Source organism: Arvicola amphibius, chromosome 12, assembly GCF_903992535.2.
Source record: "Arvicola amphibius chromosome 12, mArvAmp1.2, whole genome shotgun sequence".
NCBI lineage: Eukaryota > Metazoa > Chordata > Mammalia > Rodentia > Cricetidae > Arvicola > Arvicola amphibius.
This window is the reverse complement of record NC_052058.2, coordinates 133841136-133859950: the sequence shown is the minus strand read 5'-3', so window position 1 is coordinate 133859950 and position 18815 is coordinate 133841136. Positions and strand designations below refer to the sequence as shown.

The following is an 18815-nucleotide window of genomic DNA, read 5'->3' as shown; positions in this document are numbered from 1 at the left end:
CAAAACCATTATGATAAGTGCAAGAAAGCAGGTACACCATGCCAAGGGCGGTATGGCCTCACCAGGAGTAGAGTCAAATGGTGGTTTACATCCATATGCAGGTCCCACGGAGAGCCTGGGATTTCTCCTGCTCCCGTTCACACCTGGCTGCTGCCACCACCCTTCTTGTGCTCTGTGGTAGCGTACTTATATGCCAGGGCTTCTCTAGCCGTGAGCCCTGCCAGGGAAGCTGAAACCAGTGGTACTTGCGATGTCACAGCCACAGTGGCTGAAAGTCTGAGAACACCCAAAACCAGAGTGTTTTACTCTGAGGTAATGTCTATCTTTGAGGTTGAAGTGTGTTTCTTGTAAACAGCAAAATGTTGGATCCTGTTTTCGTATCCATTCTCTTTAACCTGTGCCTTTTTATAGGTCAATTGAGTCCACTGATATTAAGTGATATTAATGACCAGTGGTTGTTAACTCTGGTTATTTTTTGGGGGGGGTAGTGTTTGTGTGTTTCCCTTCTCTGAGTTGTGCTGGTGTGAGGTTATCTGTTGCCTGTGATTTTGTGGGTGCAGTTAGCTTTGTTGGGTTGGAGTTTAGTACTTTCTATAGAGCTGGATGTGTGGATAAATAGTGTTTCAATCTGGTTTTCTCACAGAATATCTTATTTTCTTCATTGATGGTGATTGAAAGCTTTGCTGGGTATAGTTGTATGGATTTCCATCTGTGGTCTCTTAGTGTCTACAGCACATTTGTCCAGGACCTTCTGACTTTCATGGTTTCCATTGAGAAGTTGGGTGTAATTCTGATAGGTCTGTTTTTGTATGTTACTTGACCTTTTTCTTGCTGCTCTTAGTATTCTTTCTTTACATTGTATGTTTAGTGTTTTGATTATTATATGGCAAGAGGATATTTTATTTTGATCCGGTCTATTTGGTGTTCTGTAAACTTCTTGTACCTTTATAGGACATCCTTCTTTAGGTTGGGAAAGTTTTCTTCTATAATTTTGTTGAATATATTTTCTGGGCCTTTGAGCTGCAGTTCTTCTCCTTCTTCTATCCCGATTATTCTTAGGTTCGGTCTTTGCATGGTGTCCCAGATTTCCCGGTTGTTTTATGTAAGAATTTGTTGGATTTAATATTTTCTTTGACCAGTGGATCTGTTTCCTCTATAGAATCGTCAGTACCTGAGATTCTCTCTTCTTTCTCTTGTATTCTGTTGGTTATGCTTGCCCCTGTAGTTCCTGTTCATTTACTCAGGTTTTATATATTGAGAATTCCCTCAGTTTGTGTTTTCTTTATTACCTCTGTTTCAGCCTTCAAGTCTTTAACTGTTCGAACAGTTTGTTTAACCTGTTTAATTATTTTTTTCTTGGTTTTCTTTGAGTAATTTGTTGATTTCTTCCATTTTTTCTTTTCTTTCATTTCTTTAAGGGAATTAAAAGGCCTCCCTCATCATCATAAAGTTACATTTAAAATCGATTTCCTATGCTTCTTCAAGTCTTCCTGATCTATGACCACTGGCTTCTGGTGTTACCATGTTGCTTTTTAGGTTGTTGGATGGATTCTTGCATTGGCGTCTACCTATCCATTCCTTCAATTGATGCCGGCAGTGTTTTTGACTCTTGGTCCAATCCTTGCAGTGGCTGTATGTATCTTTAGGAACTGTTCTTGGTCTGCTCTGTACTGTCACTGTCTGTGTCTCGGGGTGCCACTGAGGTCTCTCTTAGCCCTCTTTGTTGGCCTGCTCTCTTGGTTTGCTTTCTTGGTTTGCGCTCTTGGTCTGCTATGTGCAGTTACATCTTAGTTCCTTCTCTCTTGGTCCTCTCTGTGCAATCACAGCTTGTGTTTCAGCATTCCTCTGAGGTTGCAGGGGTGGGGGGTGGATAGGAGGGTTTGGGGGTGGAGTGGGACTTGTAGCTTTCAGGGTCCAGTGGATAGGATAGGGGTGTTGGAGCAGCCTACCTGAAGGAAACTGACCTGCTCACTGGCTAGAGAAGCTGAGGCAGGTGTGGGAGGGGCATGGGTTTTTGCCCGGGGTATGGAGGGTCTAGAGAGTGAGGTATCCTGCCGGGTCGGTGGTCACTCACCTCTTGGTCCTTTCTGTATAATAGCAGTCTGTGTTTCCAAGTTCCACAGAGGTTGTGGGGGGGAAATAGGAGGGTTTGGGGAATGGAGTGGAACTTATAGCTTGTAGGGTCCCATGGATGGGATGGGGGTATTGGAACAGCCTGCCTGCTGAAGATCATATTCTTTGCAGTACTGGGGTATTAGGTTTCAACAAATGAGTCCATCGGCAACCAACAATAGATACTTACCTCTATTTTCCACACAGTAGTGAGACTGAAGCCCCTTTGGCTCAGTTTCAAAATGCACTGTAGCTTCCTTATGCTTTCCAAAGAAAAGGCCTTTTTTATAACCTGCATGGAGTGACAATCCCACTGGCTTACCCCTAACCCCACCCCCAGACATCAGCGTCTAATTGATCTGGCATTCACTTCACTTACATCTGACCCCGGGTACCCTCAATCATTGTAAAGTCTGGAAGCGGCCCAAGACCTCAACACCTGTCTTTGGATGATGTTCCTATGAGCGTCTGTTGGTATCTACCTTTTCTCATTAGCCTACAAGAAGCAGCCCTGCATCGTTTATCTCAGCGCTGGGAGAGGCAAAAATAACAATTGGCAATTTACGACTTCTCACGTCTTCTTTCCTTTTGTTAGACTGTGAGAAGGACCCTGACATATTTATTATATTTCTCCTGTGCTCTCAACTATCTCCTGTCAGTTAGCAACAGTGTGCAGTCGGTATCCAGAAAATAATATCCCAAACCGTGATACTCGATGTGCTGAGAATAGTGGGCTAAAAAGACAGCTTCAATATTTCCCTGATCGCCTAGATCTTTTTCTTTCAAAGCAAAGGCAGGCACTTCCTCTGAGGTTCCCTGGTCTTATTCAAGAACTTTCTGGAAGGATTGCAGTGACGGCAATCACCCTGCCTGGTCACTTACTAACTTGAGAAAGGTAACTCACAGGGAGAGGAGCCCCAAATCTGAGGCATTATCCGGAGATTTGCAATGGCCACCATTTCGCCTGGAATGTTACTGGAATAGCCTGATATATATATATATATATATATATATATATATATATATATATATATATACATATATATATAGATATAGATAGATAGATAGATAGATAGATAGATAGATAGATAGATAGATAGATAGAGATAGAGATAGAGATATAATACAATAGAATTTTGGGGACACCTTGCTTCCTCACATCTTCCCAGGGTCTGAACTTTCCTCCAGAGGTCCCAGGTTCCTATCAAGCCCTGCCACAGTGTCCTCCAAAAGTCTAAAGTCCAAACTTTATTTTATGACTCAGAATGCCAGTACTTTGAATTTCCATATATTATGTGACTCCCTTGAGCCTGCACGTTGATATATAAAGGGGCCTTCTCTTTTGTTAATCTGTCTATTGATTTTTTTTATAGATTCAAACTATTAAAATTCCAGGAGCTGCTAACAGAAGGTTCTTTTGTGCCCATGTGAGTCATTAGTAATGTTCATCACAAGAGTAAACGAAAGAGTAGCAGAAAAGAATAAATGATTTTACCTTGAAATCCATTTTGCCGTTCCCATGTGAGAAACAATGGTAGGGATGCTCACAGCTTGCAGGCACCTTTACACACACACACACTCAACAGTACGCCAGCAGTGCATGTTGGGTTGTATATTGCTTCTGTCACACCATTCTTGTTCAGGCTCACTCTCGTAATCGTGTATACTATAAAAGAGCTGGAGGAATTGGAAGAATCCATGGTACAAAAAAAGTTTGTTCTTGCCCCTAAGACTGGGCTTTGGCTGGTACCCATGATGGCTACTTTAGCGTGTGCTGCAGTACTTGACTGTCCTAGAGGACTCAGGCTTGCCTGGTGGACATGCTCAGCGCTGGTGCTCAGTGCTGCTGGTTCGCTCTCATCCTGCATCCTTTGCTATTTTGTTTCCAGCACTGCAAAGTGCCCAAACTGCTTCAAGTGGAAACTGAGATGCCCCTAAGCCAGAATACCTGCATGGAACAAGGTCTTATGAGTCAGCTGAGTCTTGCTAATCTTCACAGTAGCCCTCTTAATTTAGGTGGGGACCTGACTAGGTTCATGACAGATCATCCAAAGGACGCTTGGTAGTAGCGATGGCATTTGAGGGCTGTCTGTGGCGAGACAGGGCAGATGGCAAGGTTGGTGATTTGTGAACAGCTAAGCCTGGCCCATCCTGCAGAAGAGAACAGAATCCCAGAGACACTCAGGTACTTGGATTCAGAAGAAAAACCAGCTCAAAACTAGGGTGGCCCAGCCAGAGCTTGGAGTGACATTGTGGCCAGGAAGTAACTGTAGCTGCATGGGAAACAGAGGGCAGTAGGTCCGGCAGTGCTATGCTCTGTGCACGATCATCTGCAGATGTGGGACAGTCATTGAGGCAGGACTTTACCTGTCATACTCTCAGAAGCTCTTAGTTAAGTTCCTGAAATTTCTGGACATCAAGAGCATGTGGATGGCTATGCTATGCTCATGTGATCCCAGTGTGTTTTATAATATGTTCTCCAATATTCAAGGCTGGCCCACAAGGACTGGGTACAGCCCTAACAAGGCAGACTGAGCCATGACCAAGTCAGCTGCATGACAGCGAGGACATCTTCTAGGCAGGAGTGGAAGAATCACCCCAGAAAGACTGTGCCATGGGTTCAACAGGTATATCTGCACAAAATTCCAAATACCCGAGGACCGAGTTGCCTTCTCCTACAGTATTTGTGAAATGAATGGCAAATGCGTGAACTCTATTGAATTAGTCCATTCATGAAGAAGTGGGTTTACTTAGTAGATAGCTGTCCACTGACTAACTGCTGACCTTTCTGGCGAATACCTCACAAGGGTAAAAATCTGTGCCAGTGCATTCCTCTGTCCTTGCCATGATGCTGGTGTGTATAAGGCCACGTATGTGTCTGTGTATGCAATGTATGTATGTGCATCATGGAACATCAGACTCTTTCACTGTGAGAATTGTAACACAAAGTGCCCTATCTGTCATTATTCTGCAGAGAATTCAGTCACTGTGTGCGTTTTGCTGGAGGTGTGTGTGTGTGTGTGTGTGTGTGTGTGTGTGTGTGCCTACCACGTGATCTAATGTGTATAGAACGCATGTTTTTGCATACAGTCACTGTGTTACATCCATGAATGCAACTCATCATGGACTGAATGTGTTTGGGGGCAGCTGTAGCTGTATTGCATGTGTATGTGTGAAACTCTTTTGCCCGATCATTACTCTCTGCACATTAGAGTATCACTATTCTCCAGGTCATTTACCTTGCATTGGAGATGATAAGTAATCCAGATATAAATCTCGAGCACAGGAGGATGGGCACAGTTTACACATGAGTACTAGTTAACAGAAGAGACTTGCTCACAGATTTTGGTATCTGCAGGGGCCGTGTACTTAGCCCTCCCTAGATACCAAGGGACATGTGTTTGTGCATGTGTATATACATACCTATTCATGAATTTATTTCTTCTGTTCTTTATCCTGAATGCCACTTAATCATTGCAGGATGCTCTGCAGCTGGGTGTGTGCTCTGCTTCCAGCTGTCCTCATTCATAGACCGGAAACCAAATTGCAAAGTGCCCTGGGTCAGCCATAACCTGTTAGCTTGACGTTAGCAGCTTAACTCTGGCTCGTGGCAGTGCTGATGATGCTGACCAGAGGTGACAATGACTTTCTTGTCGAGTTCAGCTGCTGGAGTGGTAAACATCTTTAGGACAAAATGCAATTCTTCAAGCTTTAATTTTTCTCGGGATTCGTATTTTCCCAGTAATACTGATCCTTATATTCCATTATCCTCAGCTGTGGACCTCAGCTATATCAGTCAATTCCATTGCCTGTGTTTTCTCTCTCTCTCTCTCTCTCTCTCTCTCTCTCTCTCTCTCTCTCTCTCTCTCTCTCTCTCTCTCTCTTTCTCTCTCTCTGTCTCTCTCTGTGTGTCTCTATCTCTGTCTCTCTGTGTTTGTCTCTGTCTCTCTCTGTCTCTCTCTCTGTCTCTGTCTCTCTGTCTCTCTGTCTCTCTCTCTCTGTCTCATCTAGATGGTTCCAAATAAGAAACATCCTTAAAAGTTAAAAAAAACCCAGAGAAATGGGGTCATTGGAACAAGCTCATCCAGTGGAGTCTGTCGACTGCTTTGTGAAGCGTAGCTTGCCATGATAGAGTTCTAGATGTTTCTTTAGGCTCTTGCCTTGCACTGGAAGGCAGTCAGATCTTTTCAAGCACTTGTCACTAAAGGGAAGCTTGTTCATGAACTCGGAAGGCTGGAAAAAGTTCTCCAGATGTTTGCAGATGTCTGCCACTCAGCGCTGCTGAGCTCAACCTGTCTTACCTGGCCTTAGGATGCAGATTCGGAGCATCTCAGGAGACAGACAAAAAGTTGCTCTTCCTGAACTCACAATACTTATGCATTTTACACGACAAAAGTGATTGCAAAGCAGGTGGATCACAATTTATTTACCTCTCAGCTTTAAATTATGCCAGTGCGATTACAGACACACTCACACACACTCACACACATTCACACACACACACGCACGCAAACACACACATTCACACACTCACACACATTCACACACACACACGCACACACACACACGCACACACACACACACACACACTATATTACAGACAAGGATTCCCCCCTCCTCCACATCCTCCCCACTTCTCCACCTCCCCAATTCCATGCCTTTTTCCCCCTCTCTCCTTTAGGAAGGAAACAAATAGGCAAACTAGCAAAAATCCACAACAGAACTCTCTCTCTCTCTCTCTCTCTCTCTCTCTCTCTCTCTCTCTCTCACTCTCTCTCTCTCTCTCTCTCACACACACACACACCATAAAAATACAAAATCAGAAACTATAATACACACAAAAATCTAGTAAGATAAAAAAATGCCTAAACAAAGCAACATGAGGCCAAAGGTCTATAAATATGCCATTGTGTTCATTTTCTGTCAGCTAATCTACTGCTGGGGACCCCCTAAGTGTGGTTTATATACCCAGGGAGACTCTAGTGGAGGAAACTGACTTTTCCTTCTCAATCAGGTTAAGGGTGGGGACTTTGTCCCAGGGACCCATCTGGCTTCAACCTGTGCAGATCCTCTACATGCTGACATGGTTTCTGTGAGCTTCTATGAGCATCAGTCCCAACGTGTCTGAAAGACTCTGTCTCCTTGGGGTCCTCCATCCCCTGTGCCTCTTAAGGTCTTTCAAGTATTTTTCCACAGAGCCTCCGAGTCTCAGGGGAGGGGCTTGATGAACACATGCCACTGGTAAATTATAAAGGCCAATCTGATTAACGCAGCAGCTAATTAATTGACGTGTGTGGCTACCATGCAGTCTCATCCAGGCTGCTCATCTCCAGGTCACGGGGAGGAAAATGTCCCTATAACTGTGCAACCACCCCGCAGTGGCTGGATCCTCATTGTGGGGTCTCTACAAAGGCACGAGGAACACAGAGGACACTTGGAGTCAGTTGTTCCCACACTAAAAATAGTCGAGCTCCCCATCCCGAGGTGGCTCACATATGGAAAGCCTGTATTTTAATATCCACCATTACTCACAAAATCAAGAAAATATGCAATTAACTCGACCGCTGATGCTGTAACCAGCACCTTGTGAGTAGAGCCCGTTGGCTGCTTGAAGCCACCATCTGGATGCTACATGTAGGCTGCCTTCAGTGGCCTTGAGTCAGCTTGGCTGGGCCACAGCTGGATGTCAGAACTCCTTTGGACTCCTTGCCATGGGAATAGCATCGGAAATTATATTTACATTTAATGCCCCCCCTCCGACTCTCAGCTGAAATATACCCAAGCTGTCCTAAGACAATGCTTTTCCTTATGAGTTTCAAATAGTTCTTGTTTATTTTCCAGCACCCAACCCAAAATATGGGCATTCCTCCAGTCAGGACCCTCCATTCCTGACTCCCGCTGGCCCTGCAGACATTGGCTTTTGCTTCCTGCATGCTTAGCCTTCCATCAGCAGGTCTGATGGGTATCAGTATCAGTACTGAAACAGAGTAACTGAAAACCCCTGTTTACACTCACCAGGAGCAAGTATATGAGGAATTAAAAGAAGCCAAACTATCACTCACCAGCTTAATGAAGCCAAATGCAGAAGTATCTGAGCATGTTGAGAATGACTTTTAGATGAACAGAAAACACCACCATTCAAATGCTCTGATACAAAATCTCCTTATTCTGCTGCAACGGCTGATTGTTCTGTAGTTAACGGCACGTGTTGGCTTGGTGATCACGGCTGCTTACAGCTTTGAACCCTAGGACAAGTTAGGTGCTTGCTCTGGGCTGTTTTCCAGTCAGCTGTAGGGAGCTGAACAATTGCGATATTGCAGCCATGCCCATGTCTTCCTACTTGTCACATCTAGGGGTGACACAGTTAATGGCTTTGGTTGTGACCCACTCGAAGCAATTTGCAGCAAGTGCTGGCAACCAGTGGAGTACCGGAAGTGAGTGGGAGCCTCACTCCCCAGAACAGACTCTCCTCAGACCATGACAGAGCTTGCTAGGAAGTGTCCATATGCCTGCACTTCAGTACACAATCGCATGCTTCCTGAGTACAAACTGTTTGCTTTAGGAAATAGTTTCCCGGGTTCGATGCAGCTAATGGTTTACATTAAAAAAAAATGTGTGTTGCCGGGTGGTGGTGGGAGCACAAGCCTTTAATCCCAGCACTCAGGAGGCAGAGGCAGACGGATCTCTGTGAGTTCGAGGCCAGCCTGGTCTACAAGAGCTAGCTCCAGGACAGGCTCCAGAGCTATAGAGAAACCCTGTCTCAAAAAACCCTAAATATAATAAAAAAAATAAATAAAAATATATATGAATGGTATAAAGATTGGCATGTGCTTCTGACCCAGTGCTACTAGAATGGATGTCATGATTGGATTGAGGAGTTAGGAAAGAGAAGGTGAAGGAGATAAAAAAGACTCCAAAATAGAGCTGCTGTAGAGAAGATGGGGAAGGGAAGGAAGGAGAAAAATTCAAAGCTCGCTGGATTTCAGTTAGAAATGAGTCACTACTGCGAGTTTAAAGGTCTTAGGAGCTCACGAGATCGCCATGGTAGAAAGAAAGCAGGAAGAAAGGGGTGGACACCAGCCAGGGGAAGGTGGGAGGAGGCCGCTGTGGAAAGGGCTCCAGGCCCAAGGCCCTCCAACTTCTAGTGGAGCACAAGGGCAAAAAGAATGGTCCTGTTAGTTGAGTAGAGAATCAAGAAGGATCGGGCTTTGTCTCTGCTGTCCCTGGCAGAGCTGATTCAGTTGAGGACAAAAGAATATCCTTGCTGGTCACTGGATGGTCTCACTAGTACCAGGCTGAAGGCAGAAGCAACCCCCAAGTGGGTTGTTGAGTTAAGAAAAAAAATTCATGTTTCCCATGTGTGGTTGAGAACAGATCCCCTGCAAAAGAAAACAAACAAGCAAACACCCTGGAGGTGGGAAATTATAATATGTACCATTTAAGTGTATCAAGAGACATCTCAGGAGCCATGAGAAAAGACACGAATTTGGACAGAAGGTAGGGTGGTAAGGCATTCCATGTTGCCCCTAGAATGGCATTTGCCCCTGTGGGTGTAGGTGAGCAGGCACATAGGGGAGGCTTGAGAACTAGGGACTCCACCAGGCAGACGCTTGACCTGGGTCTTCACAAAGCTGTGCACAATGGCTATGCAGAAAGGGGCGTTGCAAAGCATCCATCCCCAACTGTTGACAGTGTTAACAAGGAAAGGCTTCTGCCTTTTCCAGGCAGCAGGTGGCCAAGCAGACATCTGCACTGAGAATTTATATCCCACGCCAGCCCTCATGTGAATCTGAGGTTTTGACTTTAGCCAACAGAAAATCGTCGCTGGAAGTGATCCAAAGCTGCCAACCAATATGAATCTCCGCATGAAAGCCGCCTGAAAGCGTGCAGGGACTTCTGAAGGGACACATGGGATACTTAGGTTACAAGGAATTTCTTCGCACTTGCTCAGCAGATCTTTATGCAATTCCCCATCTGCGCTGGGCACTGTCCAATGTGCTGAATCTATGTCTGTGAACCAGAGAAATGGGCCTTCCTGCCTACATGCAGCAGAAGCAGTAGCCAGGGAGGAGGGAAAGCAGAAGACAGATGGGTTAGTGCGGGGGGTGACTGCTGCATAGTTGGGAGAGCTGTTTGCAAAGGAGATCTGAGCAAACACTAAGCTGAGAGTCAGCCAGAAGGGAAGAAAATGCGAAGACCGGGTGAGCAGGCTTGCTTGACTTACTGAACTGCACAAACAGCATTGCTGCTAGAATTAACAAAGTTCACAGCGTCACAATGTGGCATCATAGCTGTGGCAAGCAGGCAGGGCAGAGCCTACTTGGACCACTGTGCAGTTTTGAACGGAAGAATAAATGATGTGACAGATTCTCCATAAATTGCTCGGGCTGCTCTACTGGGAAAGGGACTAAGGGAGAAGAGCAGGAGAATCTGCTGTTTAGTAGGCTGCTAGAGTAGGGAGGGTAGGAAAGGCAGGCATGAGTCCTAGACTTCTCAGGATAAGATGTGGGTCTTTTTATCACGGAAAAGAGATGCCTCCTCTTTCATTCCCCTCACCATCCCAACTGTGGGAGCAGTTTTGACTCCTGTACTCCTGAAGGAGAAGACACACCAGACCCAAATGGATCAAGAACAAGTCAAAATTTATTTCAGTGGGCAAGTAATCCAAATCAACGAACAGTATGCAGGGTTGGATGGTGGTCCATTCTGAGCATCGACCTCAAAGGCTGCCTCTAGTATCTAGACATAGAATCTTTGTCCCCCATTTCTCTTCCTTTCATCCATCCCTGGATCAATCTGAGATGTTCCCTTTCCTGGAATGGTTAGATGCTTTCTTAGAGGCCATTCCTAGTCATACTTCACTCCGTTACAATTAGATGCTTTAGATACAGGACTGTGTGTGAAAGTATAGCTACTCTCAAAGCTGAGCAGTCTGCGAGAGCAAAGGGCAACAATGCCTCACACCTGTTCCTGGTGGGAAGTTTTCTGAAAGATGATCTGGCATTTTCTTTTTTTTACTAGAGCTTGTCTTTCCTCTTACCTATTCAGCTTCCCTCTCTCCCGCTCAGCCGTCAGTCCTCCTATTCATTTCCCCAGTATTCTAGACCTCATTGTTTTAACCCTAGCATGCGCTTTAGCCCTTGTGGATCCGGGGGTAGATTTCTAATCAAAGTGGGCAGAATTTCAGAGGGCTGGCTATAAAAAGCCACGGGTGGGTGAGTTTTGTATCCTAAGAGGATGGAATGCCACTGTGTGAATTTAGAAGATTATCTGTCTGGGAGGTAGAATCAGAAGTTCCTGACACATGGTGAGTTGATTCTGGAGTTTGTTTGAAGTTTGTGTAGAGATCTAGATTAAGAGTTCCAGAAATTTAACTGGGATCCACAGCCATCAAGTTATGAACAATTCTTGAGGGAACGGGCACAGATAAAGAAGACCCAACATTTCATGGAAAGAGGGGCGAGATGGCATTTGAGATGGAAGAGTCCGAGATGCTCAGAATCAAGAAGAAAAGGAAGAAGTAGAGAAGTTAGTGAGGAGTATGTGCCTTTAAGTGGGCAAAAGGATGGAGAGGTCATGTCAGAGATCATAGATTCTGCTAGATTTATAAGTCTATGAACTAGTTTTCGCCCACTTCCTGACTTCTAGAAGAAGACCTGGATTGGATAGGTTGGAGAGAAAGAATACTTCACAATTTACAACCAGAGCTGGTGATATAAATTGACAAGCCAAATGCAGAGAGAAAGCACAGGGAATATCCTTCAAAAGAAAAATGGAAACAAAATGCCATTATTCTCTATTCTGAGAGGGAACAGTTACTCTCTCCCAGCATTTTGATTTATTATTTAAAATTATGTATTGTAGGTTTCAGTGTATGTCTTTTGTTAGTATTTTGCTTTGTAAAAAGCTTGTGTTTTAAAGGTTTGGTCTCCACTTTATGGATCCAGTCCTTGAGAAGTGATTGGATCCTGAGAGCTCTGGTTGAAGCAATGAATTAATCTCTTAATGGATTCATGATACCAGGGCATTATTAAGAGGTAGCACCTGGTTTCAAGCACCTGGAAGTATGTCATTGAAGATGTAACCTGTAAAGGTTGACCTTGCTTCTGGACCCTTTCTGATAGTCTCTGATTTGTGGACACATGTATTGAACAGATTGATTATACTATGTATCCTTGCAGCCCTGATTCTTTGCTTCACTGCAGGCCTACAACCTTGAGACAAGATGAGTATGAGCCAAGTAAATCCCTCTTCATTTGTTTTTGTTTTAAGATATTTCATAAAAACCCAACTGAAAAAAGTGCTCCAAAGGAAACGAATACTTTATATGATTCCATGCAAAGATATCATCTAAATATTGCTGCTAAAATTAATATAAAGTCAGAAAACTAGCTGTTTTTTTTCCCATTAAGTGTAGTGCAACATTGTTAGCATTGCAATTTTTCTAACAGCATCACTTTAGCAAGTTCTGGAAAGTAACCAGAAATAGACGTGCTATCAGAGACGAGCAGGCTTGGTGTCTGAGAATAGCACAGTCGTCTTGGACACAGCAAGTCTTTCACAAGTGTGTGCCATCACTGATGCATGGAGCTTGTCTTCCAGGGAGGAAAGCCATTGAGAACCCTGATGAGGAAGCCCACTACAATCCAAGGGCCGTTCGTGCTCATGAGAATAGCTGCATGGATGGTGCCTTGGTTTATCATCTCTAGCTTATGATAAACTTGAGGTTCTTCTTCATTAGCATCAGGGCAAGCTGTCTGCTCTCTTGTAGCTCAAAGAGACCTAATTATAAGCAATTCTCAGTTAAGCAAGCTCACATAATCTAAGTCATACCATTCACTGTTTAAAATTAAGCAACTCAACTGCATGACCAGAATCTATGGGTGTGATGCTCAATTGGATGAGCAGAAGTGTGGGTCACAGAGCTTCATAAGAGCTGCTGGTTTGAACGACATAAGCCTCTCCTCACTCTCCAGCAGCTTTACCCCCCTAGTGAAGTTCCTTTAGAAGGACCGAGAAGGATGTGATTTAGGTTATATGAGTTTAAAAGCACATTGTCTAAGCATTATGGCTATTTTCTAAAGCTGGTTCTCAGTGTGTCTTTGGATGGGTAAAATAATTTAGAAGGCATTGCATTTTGTTCTGAAAGTACATTGATAATTACTGGGTCATAAAATTATGATAAAACACATATTCATATATGTCATAGCTGTGTATCTATCTCTGTAGGTCTCTAACTCTATGCAATACATCTTCAGTGACTACAGTTCAAATGAATTCATTTATAATAGAAGACAATGTGTAGTGACTCCCGAGATTACTAGTACATCCACAGGGTTCAGTTATGCTGTGTTTTTATGGTGTTGGAAGATCTGGTCATGTAGCGTGGTGCACACTGGATGTTCTGCATTTTTTTTGTTTCATACAACATATGTCTGAGGTCTAATTTAGACTCGGGGTATTCTAGACATCCTGATTAAGCTTTTACAAGGACAAAACTTGGTAGTTCCTGAGTTTTCCTCTAATTAATTGTCACGACAACATCAATGGGGACACTAACTATTGCTGCTGCTGCTGCTGTTTATCTGTAGACCTGGTTTTAATATGCAAGAAGTTTAGGAAACTGTTCCTATCAACAATGTAGTTACTAGATGCCTGTTGAAAATAAGATCGATAAAGAAAAAAGAGGCCATTATGGCACATGCATTTATTTTAATTTGTTTGAGCAAGTGGGTAGATGGGGTATATAATGGAAAGAGGTCCAGAACAGAAAAGCAGTGAGTTAATGTTGGACGTATTGAGCTAAGTAAGGTTGTATCTCAGGCTTCTGGATGCTGAAATTCAGGAGGCATCTGGATGTGTTTACAGGAAAGAAGAATGGAGCAACGCACAGACAGAAGGGCACAGCCTTGCCTATGGTTTGGATGTGTCCCCTAAAGCCTCTATGTTAAGACTTGATCACTAACCTGTGGGGTTATTGAAAAGAGGAGAAGCTTTAAGAGGTGGCCCTAGGGGGAAGACATTAGGTCACTGGGGAGTAGGCTGCCCTTGAAAGGAGTCTCTCACCTTGAAGAGAGGTTCCAAGAAGATGAGGAAACTTCAGTAAACTTTACCCCCATCTCCTTCAGATCCCAGTTTCTTTCCCCTGCTGTCCCTGGAGAAGTTAGATGCCCTCCAACATATTATCTCTGTGTTCTCTTTGACTCAGTCAAGTTTACCCTCCCCCATGCAACTCAGGCCAGTGATAGACAGTCTACCATGGTAACAATGGTTGGACTCTGGAGACTGAGGTATATAGGATCAGAAAATATGACTAACCTCTAAAGAACAATGAATGACTGCATAGTATAGCAGAAACAAGAGAGAAACATAACTTATGTGACATAAGAATTTAATTATTGAAGGCTTAGAAACCCAGTGTGTTCTGTGCTTAAAAATATGTAGTATGGACAACTCTGTAGAAATATAATGGAACCAAGAGACAGTTTTCTAGTGGTAATGGACATTGGGGTGGGAGTGGAGGGAGGGAGACAGTGACAGTCATCTGTTCAGAGTCTTCCAGGCCTCCTGTGCAATAGTCCTTTCTTCACAGTATGAGGTAGGAGTGTTTCTGGGAACTAGACTCTGAGTTTAGATCATTGCAAAGTCATTGTAGAGATACAGAAGGCAGCAAGAAAGAGAGGCCTGGTCCGATCTTAGGCGGGACCATATTTATCCATGGCAAAGGAGCATTTTGTAATCCATGTGTGTGGATGGCCAAAACGCCTACAGAAGATGGGAGGTAGCCCTTTATAGTGGCAGAAATGACTTCTGTACTGGGCAAAGGAATTTGAGAAGGGTCTTTCAGCAGGAAACTATCATGACCAGTCAGGAAGTTTCCTTCTGGTCAACTTTTACACAGAAAGTGGGTGAGAGAGATTAATATTTTTAGGTTTCAAAGTCCCTGACTTTAAAGGGAAGTGGTTTAGAAGTTTATGACTTTCCCTTGTGAGAATGAACTCTACTGCCTGGAAGGAGTATACAGAGTGAGACAAGAAGTGACGGAAGCTGAAGAGAATGTTGGCTTTAGGGTCTCTTCCTGGGGTCATCATGGATCACCATTTTTGAGATGCAACAGATTTATCCCCAGATTCACTGGGCCTGCAGTAGGTTGACTTTTAGACTTGTACAGTCTGATTGTAAAACTCCTCCTCTCAATTAATTTATTTGTTTGAGTTTTATGTCTCGCAATATGCTCTGAACTACCAATAATGTTTCCTTCGCCTTTGGGTCTGAGTCCCTGCCAGAATCCTTGGTCCATGCTAGGTAGCCATTGAAACCAGAAGGATGGAGGAAGATGCTCACGAAGGGAAGGAGTCATTCAACACCACCATACAGATTCAGGAAGCATTCAAGCCCTTTGTGGGAAGAGGGATGGTCGAAATGTTGGGCACTAGTTTTGGTCATTGAAAGGAATAGATCAGAACTTAAAAATAAAACCATTGTGTTAATAGGAATGCCAAGATTTCCCTAGCCTAACCATAGTGTAGAAATACTTGCAGAAGAAGCCACCATCACCTAGGGCTTATGTAACTTTGTCTCAGAAGAGTTTTCATCTTCCCTGACCTGGAAGCACCTTACTTGTAAGGTCTGGTAACATAAACTTGCTAAACCAGATGCAAATATAGACGTCCCGTGGCTTTCACAGTTGCCAGCACATGTTTCAGTTTGGTCCGGAGATCATATTCTTCCCTCAGCCCCAGAACATGTTTTAGCCATTTCCTGTGTTGAAGATGCTAGCCCATTACTGAAGTGCACAATAACAAGCAATATTTCTACTACTTTCAAATAAGCATCCTTGTTATTTGAAGGAAGTAGATGCCAAGAGGTGGGTACCAGCAGGGGGAAACTTTGTTGTTTAACTAGCTGGACAGGGTTGTGTTACTTTGTTGTCGTTATCACTTCTCAAAGCACAGTAACCTCCGTATAAGTGCTTGGTTAGTGATTGGCTTGCTTCCATAAATTCAGCCTCCCATGCTCAATCATCTGGCCTTCTGCATGGGGTAGGAGAGGCAAGCAGTATCTGCCTTTCATCCCCCAGTTGAATGCCCACCAGTCCTAGCCCTCCTTTAGGCACCGAGAAGCAGTCATCTGGCTGCAAGGCAGGGGCATCTCAGACAGGGATCAGTACACATCTGATGTTTGCTGATTATGAATTATTACAACCCGTAGTGAGTCCTGACAACTGCTTCAGCATACAGACACACACACACACACACACACACACACACATTCAAATGAGAAAGAAAAAAATAAGTTACAAAGTTTAAAGACACGACTTACATATCTGTGGAACCTTATTGATGCCAGTCCGTGCAGGCAATGCTCAGTGAGTGGAAGTGCCCGTCACCTGTGTTTTCGTGTTTCATGCTGACTGAAGTAAGGAACGGGGGGGAATAAGGAGGAGAAAGGAGAATGGAGAGAAGAGGAGTGAAGGAGGGGAGAAAGGAGAGAAGAAATAAAGCGAAAGGGGGGACAAAATGGAAGAGAGCGAGGGAGAAAAAGAAAGAAGAAAAGGGATGAGTGGAGAGAAAGGAGCACAAAGGAAGAAGGCGAGAGAGAGAGAGAGAGAGAGAGAGAGAGAGAGAGAGAGAGAGAGAAAGAGAGAGAGAGAGGAAGGGTGGAGATGCTATTATTTCATCAGATTATCAAGCAGCCTAGTGATCCCTGAAAGTAACGAGCCCTATTCCAATTTTATTTTCAATTCAATTCCTAAACTTTCTTTATGCTAGCTCTGCAAGCCTTCATAAAGCCTTATAGTACACAGAGAGGTGTTGATTTAAGATATCTAAAGACTTGTATAAATTGTCATATTTCAAGTCGAATAAAATTAACTAAGCTCTCTTTCATCCTCACGGTATGCCCAAGAGGGCTAGTTCTCAGTGCTCTGGGGAATGTTGGATGAAGATACATGCTCATTACTGCCTGAATGTCCTATCTATTCTAAACTCCAGGGAGACAGTGGCCATAGGAAACCCTCAAGATGTAAACCAGATGTGCAGGATGTTTCCCTAAGATGGAGCATTCTCTGATATCCATAAACTTGATGGCATTGAAACCCACAGGGTCTCAGCATGGTGGTCTTGCTGTCAGGGGCAGGTTGCAGGCTGGAGACAAGCGGTCCATGACGCTTGGAAAGTTCTTTTCAAAGACGTGACTCAAATGAAGATGGATTTTTTTAACTTGGGCAGTGAAAAGGATTTGAGGCACTAGTATGAAGTGAATTTGGAGTTTATTGCAAGTGTAGTTTAACATAGACTTAACTGTGGGGATTATAAGAAAAAAAGGGTGTTCAAAGAGACACCTCCTCAGGCACTTGTCAAGAGACTCATGTTAGTTCTTAGCCATATGTATAATTGTAGTGGTGGTGCTCCAGTTATATCCTAAAGAACTGCTAAGAAATGTTTTTTTTCTTTTATTCCTTTTCCAAAAATTGAAACTATAGGGTGATGCCCAAGTTTCTTTTGGCAAGACTGCAACCCTATAAGGCAAAACCACAAGTCACAAAGTTTACAGGAAACAATTCTTTCTGGTCAGGCACCTAGGAAATTGCAGGTTTACATCTGGGAAGTAGAAAGGCCCTACTGGAATGTTACACACACTTAGGCCTTAATCATGACTTATTGGTATTTTAGCATTCTTTTTTGAAACAACTCAAGTAAAAAGAATATAGTCTGCATATAGGCAACGGTCTTAGCTGCTCTTAATTGTGCTGGTATTCTTGACTTAGCTAGTAGACTCTCCAATGGGACTGTGAAGGAGGCCTCTTCTTCTTCCTCTTCCTCCCCATCTTCTTCCTCCTCTCCTTCTTCCTCATGTGCAGTCTGGGTTGAGGTTCATCCTCTTCTCTCATCAGCTCTTAGGTTCAAGATGCACTGGTCTCTCTGATGGTGCCTATCCAAGAGTCTCAAGACTGTTGCCTCCTCCAGCACACTTCCTGGAGAGGCTTTGGGGCTGAAATGCTAAGGTAGTATGAGGAAAAAGTTGTAGGGTGCCATTGCTAGGAAACGATTTCCTGTATAGGAGTCTTCTGACAGTATGGTGCTAGTCACCTTTCTAAATTGAATCTGCAGCCTCAGCAGAAGCCAAGTGTTTTTCCGGTGCATGAGGTTCTTGTGGCAAGTGAACTGGTGAGACTCCTGCACAGCAGCCAATGTCAATTAGGTCATAAAAAAAAAACACTTTACAAATGCCTGACTTACTCACACCACAGTCGAAGACCAAGTCCCATCGCATTACAGCCAGGAGTGATGTGAGCCTAGAGCGTAAATCAGGGCTGCAGAATGGAGCCTGTATAGAAGGGATCCTCTTCCATTTGTATTGACTCCACTTCCAGCCATGGAGGGTGCTTGGTCTTCTAGACACACCACCACACTCTGACCAGCCCTCCAACCAGTAACACTTATGTGATCTCTGACCTTCTCCTCCTGCTGCCAATACCAGGTCTAGATAAGCTGATGCCACCAGCCTATTGCTGAGAACCTGTGCCAGGAAACAGCCTGGCTCTCCCTGGCTTGCTAGTTTAATTAGGCTGGCCATCCCTGCACCTGCCATATCAAAATGGACAGTGATGATTGTCATTCCCAACTACTCTGATCTCTTCCTTCCAGAGCGTCCTGCCTCCCTGATCTTGTTTCTGATCCAGATGCCCAAATCATACCCTC

General features: G+C 44.0%; 1 protein-coding gene across 2 annotated transcripts in view; it reads left to right on the top strand.

Moving 5' to 3' along the window:
• Window positions 1–18815, top strand: part of Gabrb3 (gamma-aminobutyric acid type A receptor subunit beta3) — a 228623-nt gene that overhangs the window by 146194 nt on the left and 63614 nt on the right. The gene's annotated exons all lie outside the window — the stretch shown is intronic.